The following is an 8,329-nucleotide window of genomic DNA, read 5'->3' as shown; positions in this document are numbered from 1 at the left end:
ATACACCCGGGGAACTAACAGTCATCACCACAGAGCCACTAGTCTGGCCTTTAAGGCACTGCCTAATTGTTCTTTTCAATCTAAATGAACCAGGCTCGCTAAACGTAATCAAAAGCGCTGATAGGTAAAATGGGCAGAGTGAGTAAATATGTAGTGACTTGATAAGTGTCAGACGAGATAAGAAAATGAGATCAGGAGAAAGAATCAGATAAGGACAGAACAAATTCAACTTTAATCTCTTCTGCAGTGTCCTCTTTGAGAATAGCTTTCAGATCATTAACACATTTGTTGCTCCTGTACTATTAAAACCTTTATATTTCATTTCCGCCTCCTCATTTGAAATTTTTTGGTGAACTTTAGACTTTCACATTTATATCATATTTACAATTGGTGACAAAATCCAAATTTTAATGTTTTTCCATTCATCAAATACCAATTTATCAAATAACTCCTATCCATACCCACATCCCTAAGCCTAAGCCTAAGCCTAAGCCTAAGCCTAAGCCTAAACGTTTATATGTTCATTGGCTTCCATTGTAGTGGTGGTTGCTAATCTTCCTGGGGTCCATAAAAAAAAAAATCAAGATTCTAGTACATGTAAGAACAGAAAAACTGAAAGACAGTTAAAAATATACAGAAACATTACATAAAAAGGTACATCAAGACACATGAAATATATGATATTATATATACTGTACATTAAGATTGGTTTAAAAAAAAAATATGATTTGAAAGCATTTTTAAATAGGCAGTGGCTATCCAATCAAAATACCAACATTCTATCCGTACGCAGCGCCCCTCATTGGCCAGTTTAGGTCATGTGACTAAGACTAAATCTAACTGTTAACCTAACCACACTGACCCTAACCCTAAAAATAGTTGCGATGTAGGGTTATAACCTAACCCTCACCCTAAACCTAAACCTCACAACAATACAACAATATTTAAATGAAATCACATAACTAATATTGTATTATAAACTCTGATGTAATAGTCTATCAATTTCTTTTAAGGTGTAAATATATTACAACTAAATATGACCTGGCTTGAACGAGTATCATTGACATCCAGAACCAAACACAGTAGGTGAGTTTGTGTTTGTCTAAACATGACTCACCTCTATGTCACAGTATTGCATGATGAAGTAAGCTACGCAAACAAAGGGGGCAATAATTGTTTTCTTTTTCAGAGCTGATTTAGTTTCATTTTTAACATTCCAGTATTGGCAAATATTGCGTTCCATCAGAATTTCCGGACACGATAACGCAAAAAAAAAAAAGGTGAGTTATAATTGTCCTTTCGAAGATGAAACAAACAATTTTCCTCCCATGAAAAGGGACGTGTAAATCATGTGAATACATGTCTAAATGTGCTTACGTAAACTGTAGTGTTAAAGTTAAATTACCCCGCGGAATTTCCAAATTACAGCCAGTATTCCCATCAAGGTATTAGATACTGAATTATTACTAATGAATGAAATGGGATCATTGATAATGTACAACAACAAGTGGTCTTGTCATGGCATGTTATTAATTAATGGAAATTCAATAAAATCTTAACATTTTGTTTGATCCCCACTTGATTTAAGGTTTGTGACACAGTATCTCTAAATGAAAATCAAAACGCTAAATGTGTTTAATAAAGAAAGCTCTTTATGGGCTAAAATATAACAATAACATCAGTAATTAATGCACTTAAAAAAAAAATATTATTGTTACCTTTAGCGTAGAATTATTAGTTATTAAATAGTAAAATTAGTATAGTTCAATAACTGATCATCTTGAATAATTTCTGACTTCTCAGATAATCTCAGCAAGACAGCTAAGACCGAGTGAGAAACTTTATACATAAAATATAACGTCAACGTTAAATCTAAATCTAAATGTTAAATCCAAATGTCACAGGTGGAACTAAATATTTAACTAATATGCTAATTCACCGGAAGTACCAAAGTAAAAGCTAATATTCAAGATTTAAATTTAAAATTTAGATTTATGTAAATGTAACATTTACATTTAATATCAAGATTTAGATTTAACATTGACATATTTTTATAAGAAAAGTAAATATTGCTGTAAATATGGTCAAAAGTAAACGTGGTTTGTCAAATGTTGCAAAAATAGAAAAGTAAATGTCACAAACTTCACAAATATTGCTGTAAATCTGGTCAAAAGTAACATTAAAAAATGTCACATACGTTTTTTTGAGACGTGGTTTGTTGCTCAATGTTGCAAAAGTTGCTGTTTATTTTAGCATGTGCAACTTTACACTCTGCAGTTAGTGACGTGAAGCCACAAAACACAACATCAAAAGATAATTGTAATAGCCAGGTTTCACCACAGAGGACAGTCCCTTTACGACATAATACGTCACTTTAAAATACTTTGACTAAACTGTCAGGAGATGGATAAGAATCAATCAACAACACTTCATATCCAAATACATTTGTTTTCAATAAAAAGCAAGTGGTTTAGGGGTTTAGTTAATCTTTAAATAATGATAAATCTCGTCTGTATTTGGCTTAACACTCGACGGATATTTGATTGATTAAAGGCACACTGTGTAACTTTTGGCCACTAGGGGCACAAGACCTGTAACTTCCACGTCAAGCTCCCCCTAGTGGCCACAAGCGCCGCAGCACTGTCGCAAAAATCAACAAACAGTCATTCGGGCCAGCCTCCCTTATATGCAGACAGTAGTTGACCTGTAACTTCTTGATAAGGATTGGCTCTAAGGGGTGGGTCGGTTGGGCTAGGGTGTGAAGCGGGGCTGGGCTCGCGGCGCAGCTGAAGGAGTAGCTGCATGGCGCAGGGCCCGCCTCGCTGCGTCGGTGTCACTCCCTCGCTACTCCCTGGCCTCGCCGCCATCGACGGCCCCCTTCACCGCCGGAGTCAGGGCGGACCGGCGATCTGGTGAGCGTGGGTTGGTGTCCGGCGCCGGGCAGAAGGCAGGTCGGCAGAGGGGGCCAGGTCTCGGCAGCGTCTTTTTAGCCTCCTCAGAAGCAGTTTTAAACTTTTTGCTTGCCTCGGCCATGACCAGGAGTCGAACAAGCAGAAAAATACCAGCAAAAGCCTTAGCCCAATGAGCATATACAAGCCTGTGGTCACATGACTGCCGTAAAGTGATACGTGTTTTAGGCATTCTCCAGGTCACATGACATGGCCAAAGACGGCCCTTCTTCTCCAAACTTACATGGTCAGTATTTCAAGAGTGCAGCCCCTCTCGGAGCATTGATACTGTCAAGCGCTGTATATTGTCCTGAGGAATCATTTAAAATAACTGATATGGGTCAACTCTTTAGGTCAAAAAGTCCACAGTGTGCCTTTAAAACATTTGTTTTGTTGTCTCTCAACACAGTTCAATCTAAAATCTGTGAACTCTGTTTGTCTAGTTACTCTTTGTTTATACCCCATAGCTCATAAAAAGGAAAATCAGTTTTATTGGAATATTTTACGACATGTTAACTATTCTCCTGGTAGGCGTTCATTTCTCTTACTTCTGTATGCATGCAAGACCGCGTGGATAACCTCAAGTCAAATTTGTTACTGAAGTTTTCAAACTTACAAAGTTTGAAAAACCTGTAACAAAACTTGATAAACTCGTGGCTTTATCAAACCCTTTTTTAAATTAGTCCAGTAACTCTGACTATTGTTTGTGTCACAGTCAGACGGGAAAGGAAAAACCCCTCGCGATGCCAAAAGCAACTAAAATGCAGAAACAAAAAAGCTCATTCATTTCTTCCCACTCCTGTAGTGACGCTCCCAATTCCAACATGAAGGGTTTCCGAAGAATTCCGCAGCCTGCAGTTTCACACACGTTGTTGTCATTAGATAGAGTTTCACACACAACACTAAATGTTATTGTATGACTTTCTTTTTTATGTTCTTTGAAACATCCTCTCATTGAAATCAGAGTTGGAATGTAATAATGCTGACACGCATCACATTTGTAGCTCATCCAACAAATACATTCCTTTGGTAAATCTACTGATAGTCAAACTTATTTACCTTTTATAGGCTGAGTTTTTAAGCCGGCCAATGGATGAGCAATGGTTAAAAAACAATAACACCAAAAGATCCAAATAAATGTTCATCATTTGAAAATAATAATAATAATAATAATAATAATAACTTGTTCCAGTATAATTGGCAATAGAATACACCTTTAATGGAAGAACAATATTGTTATATTATGTATTTGCATAGCAAAAACCAAAGAAAAAACTTAATGAAACCTTATGAAACAAACTATATGGCAATATATTAAATAATATAGTACATTATATTGGAAAATACATTTCCATATATTTAATTCAATTCAATTCAAATTTATTTATATTGCACAAATTACAACAAAGTCATCTCAAAGCGCTTAAGAAAATATAGAGTCCATAGTAAGAAAAAAAGAACCCAACGAGTCAACTATGAGAAAGTATAGTTTATATTTTTCAATATAAAGCAATATATGCTTTGCTTGTACTGTATATTGGAACATATAAAACATATATTGCAATGAAAACAAAAATTGCCCCATATTTTTACATGTAATAGTTTTATTGAAACACTCAATTTCTTTCCATTGACACAAGTTTACATGAAGTAGATATTCATCAACATTTTCATAAAGACGGTAGACATGAAAAAAAGTATTAACTGAAAAAATACTCATCATCACTGTCAAAAAGATGAAAATTAGACCTTTACTTTCCACTTGCCATGTTCTCCTCGATGTGTGGTTGGTTGAACTTTGACTCTCCACAAGAAGTCCCTCCTTTGTGTTTATCTGGACTCAGTGGGTGACAGCAGTGGTGCTAAAGTCGCACCTCGGGCCACTTAAACGGAGTCTGGATGAGAGGCTTCCAACATCATGTGTCCAGCAGAGACTCAGACGTGCCAAAGTTCTCACACAGGACCACCATAAAGGAATCTTAATTGGGCTCCGGCTCGCCTTTGATGGTAGGATCAGTCAAAGCCAGATCAACGGTTTTTCTTCCAACTGCGGATAGTTTCAGTTTTTGTTTTGATAATTAAAGCTGATATCTGGAGTTTCTGAGAAATCTATGTTCATGTAGAATTCTTTTGAAATTCATAAAAATACCGAACTAGTCTTTTTCTATTGTCTACTGTCAGTAGTCATTCGTATACATTAATGTATATAAGTCCCTCCTTCGTCCTATAGACCCCGATACAAACGATCGCTGAGTGCACCCAGCCAATAGGCTTCAACTTCCTTTTTTTGAGACTGTCAATCAAAGTGAATACAAAACTGTGCACGGAAACAAGGCCACGCGTCACTACAGCAAACAGGTAAATATGATTTTAGCTCTTACCTGACTAATAGACCTACTGCATATCAATGCGACCCAATGCGACCTTGCTTTGTTCCGTGATGCGCGTGCAAAAAAGTAGAGGCGTGGCTTCTGGTAGATTGCAGAGGCAGAGGGAGGAAGTGAGACTGTTGAGGGAGGGACATCGAGACGTCCTCTCAGAAACTCTAAATATCAGCTTTAAGGAGAACCAGAAAAAAATGTGAAACAATACTAAACAAATCAATGATTTAATTATCTTCTACAGCTGCTTTGTTATGTACATAATCCAACAGGAAGCAAACTTCGAGCATTGCTGATCAACAATTTTGTCCCCATTCTAAATCTTTGGAAGAGAGAAAAACATTGCTGTGTTCAGTTTATTGTAAAAGGCAGTGATTCACAATTGACAAATAAAAGGAATTGAAAAATATGGGAATTTTTAAATGTGTACTTTTGGTTAAAATAATAATTATAAACATCAACTGAAAATACAAGGGTCAGTCTCATTTGTGGCCAGAGAGCTACTTCCACAATGACAATGAGTTTTAAAACACTGCTTTTGTAGAGAAGTGGTAACATACAAAGCCTAAACATTATCTTCCAAGTTGTAAAGAGAAGCCTGTTTTAAATGACCTTAAAATGTAAGAAAATGTTACATAACTCAATGTACATAGGTTAGTAGAGTTATGAAATTAGGGATTATCCTCATTAAATTTTCGGATTGTTTTTAGAATCTTGTTTCCTAACATGGTTCTTCTGCTGGAGGAGTTCAGAAAGACTGTGGAATTTAGTTTTTTTTTTTTTTTTTACAAAGTTTTAATCTTTAAAATGTGTTAATACTCATTCATTCCATCATTATGCTTTTTTTAATAGTGTGCTGAGCAAATTGTTGTAGCTGGACAAAAGGGGTACTTTGCTTCAGAAATAAGAGAAAGGGGGTACCTGAACCAAAAATGTTTGAGAATCACTGGTATAAGGAAGAAGAAAACAGCAACAAGTTATGAAACTTCAACAGCAAAGTGTCGGTACTCAAAGACAGGCTTGGTATCTATGCTTTTACATTATAGTCCCAGACTGTCATCTAATAGCACTATTAGAATAAAGACATGTTTTATTGAGAAAAAAAAACATATCCATGTGAACAGCCTGGGCAACAATGTCGAGGACAAACAGGAAGAAACCTCCACAGAACCATACAGACAGACAAGCTGGGCTTAGTGGACAGGAAGAGGAGAACAGAACAGGATGAAGAGAAAAAACAGGATATCACAAACTGGTTGAACCACAGATCAGGAACTGTATGCTCCAAAGCCAGGATACCAAAAAAGGAAGGGGGAAGTTGGAGGAGAAGGGAAAGAAGCTCTGCCAGAGAGATACACAGTCAAAGAATCAATATTTAAAAGAACCTGGAGTAATGATAAAGAGATGCTCAATGCAACAGAAAAAGCTCCCCAGCATCTAAACCTAGAGCAGCAGAACTGGAAAAAAAGGCTCAGCACTACCTGAGCCATCCCTCATTCCAACAACTTTCTCAAACAATATGAATAAGCTCCTTTACTGAGACAGAGAACTGGTTCCATAGGTGAGGAGTCTGATAGCAGAACGCTCTACCTCCTGTTCGACCTTCTGATGCGCTAGAAACATCTAGTAAACCAGCAGGCTGCGATTAAAGTGCCCTGTTTGGACAATAGACCACCAGCAGGGGGGCTTAATCATTGTGAGCTTTAGATGCTAACAGGTGGCTTTCAACTGGAGACTTATGGATGAGTTATTGGGATGTTCTGACAATAAACAGTTACAATAATCTAGTCTAGATATAATATTTTGGGCAAAATTAAATCATTTCTCTTTTGTCTTGGTTAAAAAGGAAAAAGGTGGAGCTCATCCAAGACTTCATGTGTTTAATGAAGGCTTGGAGTTTTAAAAACTGATGTTTCATCTGATTTCATAGAAAAATAGAGCGGTGTATCATATGCATGACAGCAAAAGTCATGCTTCCTGATGATGTTGCACAGATGAAGCATTCATAATGTAAAAAGTACTGGTCTTAAAACGGAACCTTGTGGAACTCCATGATTAAAGATTATTAACATAAACAAAGTTCAAGGTTCAGTTTGGTAAGATTTAAACAAACCCAGTGCTGTTGCTTTAATCCCAGTAACACTTTCCAGTCTTTGCAGCAATAAATCACGATCTACCGTATCAAAGGTTACACCGATATGTAAGAGGAGCTGAAATGAGACAAATCCTTTGTTTGGGCTATTGCTTACTTTTACTAAGCCAGTCTTTGTGCTGCAATGGACTCTAAAACCAGACTGAAAGCTCTCGTATAAAATGTTCCTGTGTAGATTGGCATTATGTGGAATTTTAGAAACAAAAGAAAAGTTAGATATGGGTCTTTAGTTGACTGAATTACTTGGATCAAGAGTAGCCTCTGGTGAGGTTTAATTACAGTTGTCCTTAAAGCCTGTGGCTTATTACCTATTAAAGACGTGTTGATCCGATTCAACATATTGGCGCTGATTAATGGAGAAACATTTTCAAACAGTAGAGTTTGTATATTGGGTGTAAAAGTCAGGTTATTGGTTAACAGTTTAAGTGAGCACTGATAGGCCAATATCAGAAGAGCTGATTAGTAATAAATCATTGATCACTGCTACAGGGAGCATGTTAATTGTAACTGTAATTGTTCAAATTAACCAGGAATAGGCACAGAGCTGTGACTTTTCATTAAAAAAAAGTTTAATGTTCAAACACCAAATTATGTACTATAGATTATACATACAATATAAATTGCCATTTCGAGGCAACATGTTTTTGTTGTCCCATTTCATAAAATATTATGATATACACCATTTTATTTTTGTGATCAAAGATGAACTACCTTCCTATCTTATCTATCTGTTGATAGGATGATGATCTGAATATATTGTAACATTGGCTTCTTCTGCAAGTTTGTGTTAGGCCAAAAAATACATGTATATATTGAAAATTAAGAAAGAATTGAAATTTATTTATCTT

This window comes from Gouania willdenowi, chromosome 7, assembly GCF_900634775.1.
Source record: "Gouania willdenowi chromosome 7, fGouWil2.1, whole genome shotgun sequence".
NCBI lineage: Eukaryota > Metazoa > Chordata > Actinopteri > Blenniiformes > Gobiesocidae > Gouania > Gouania willdenowi.
Note: the sequence above shows the minus strand (reverse complement) of the source record.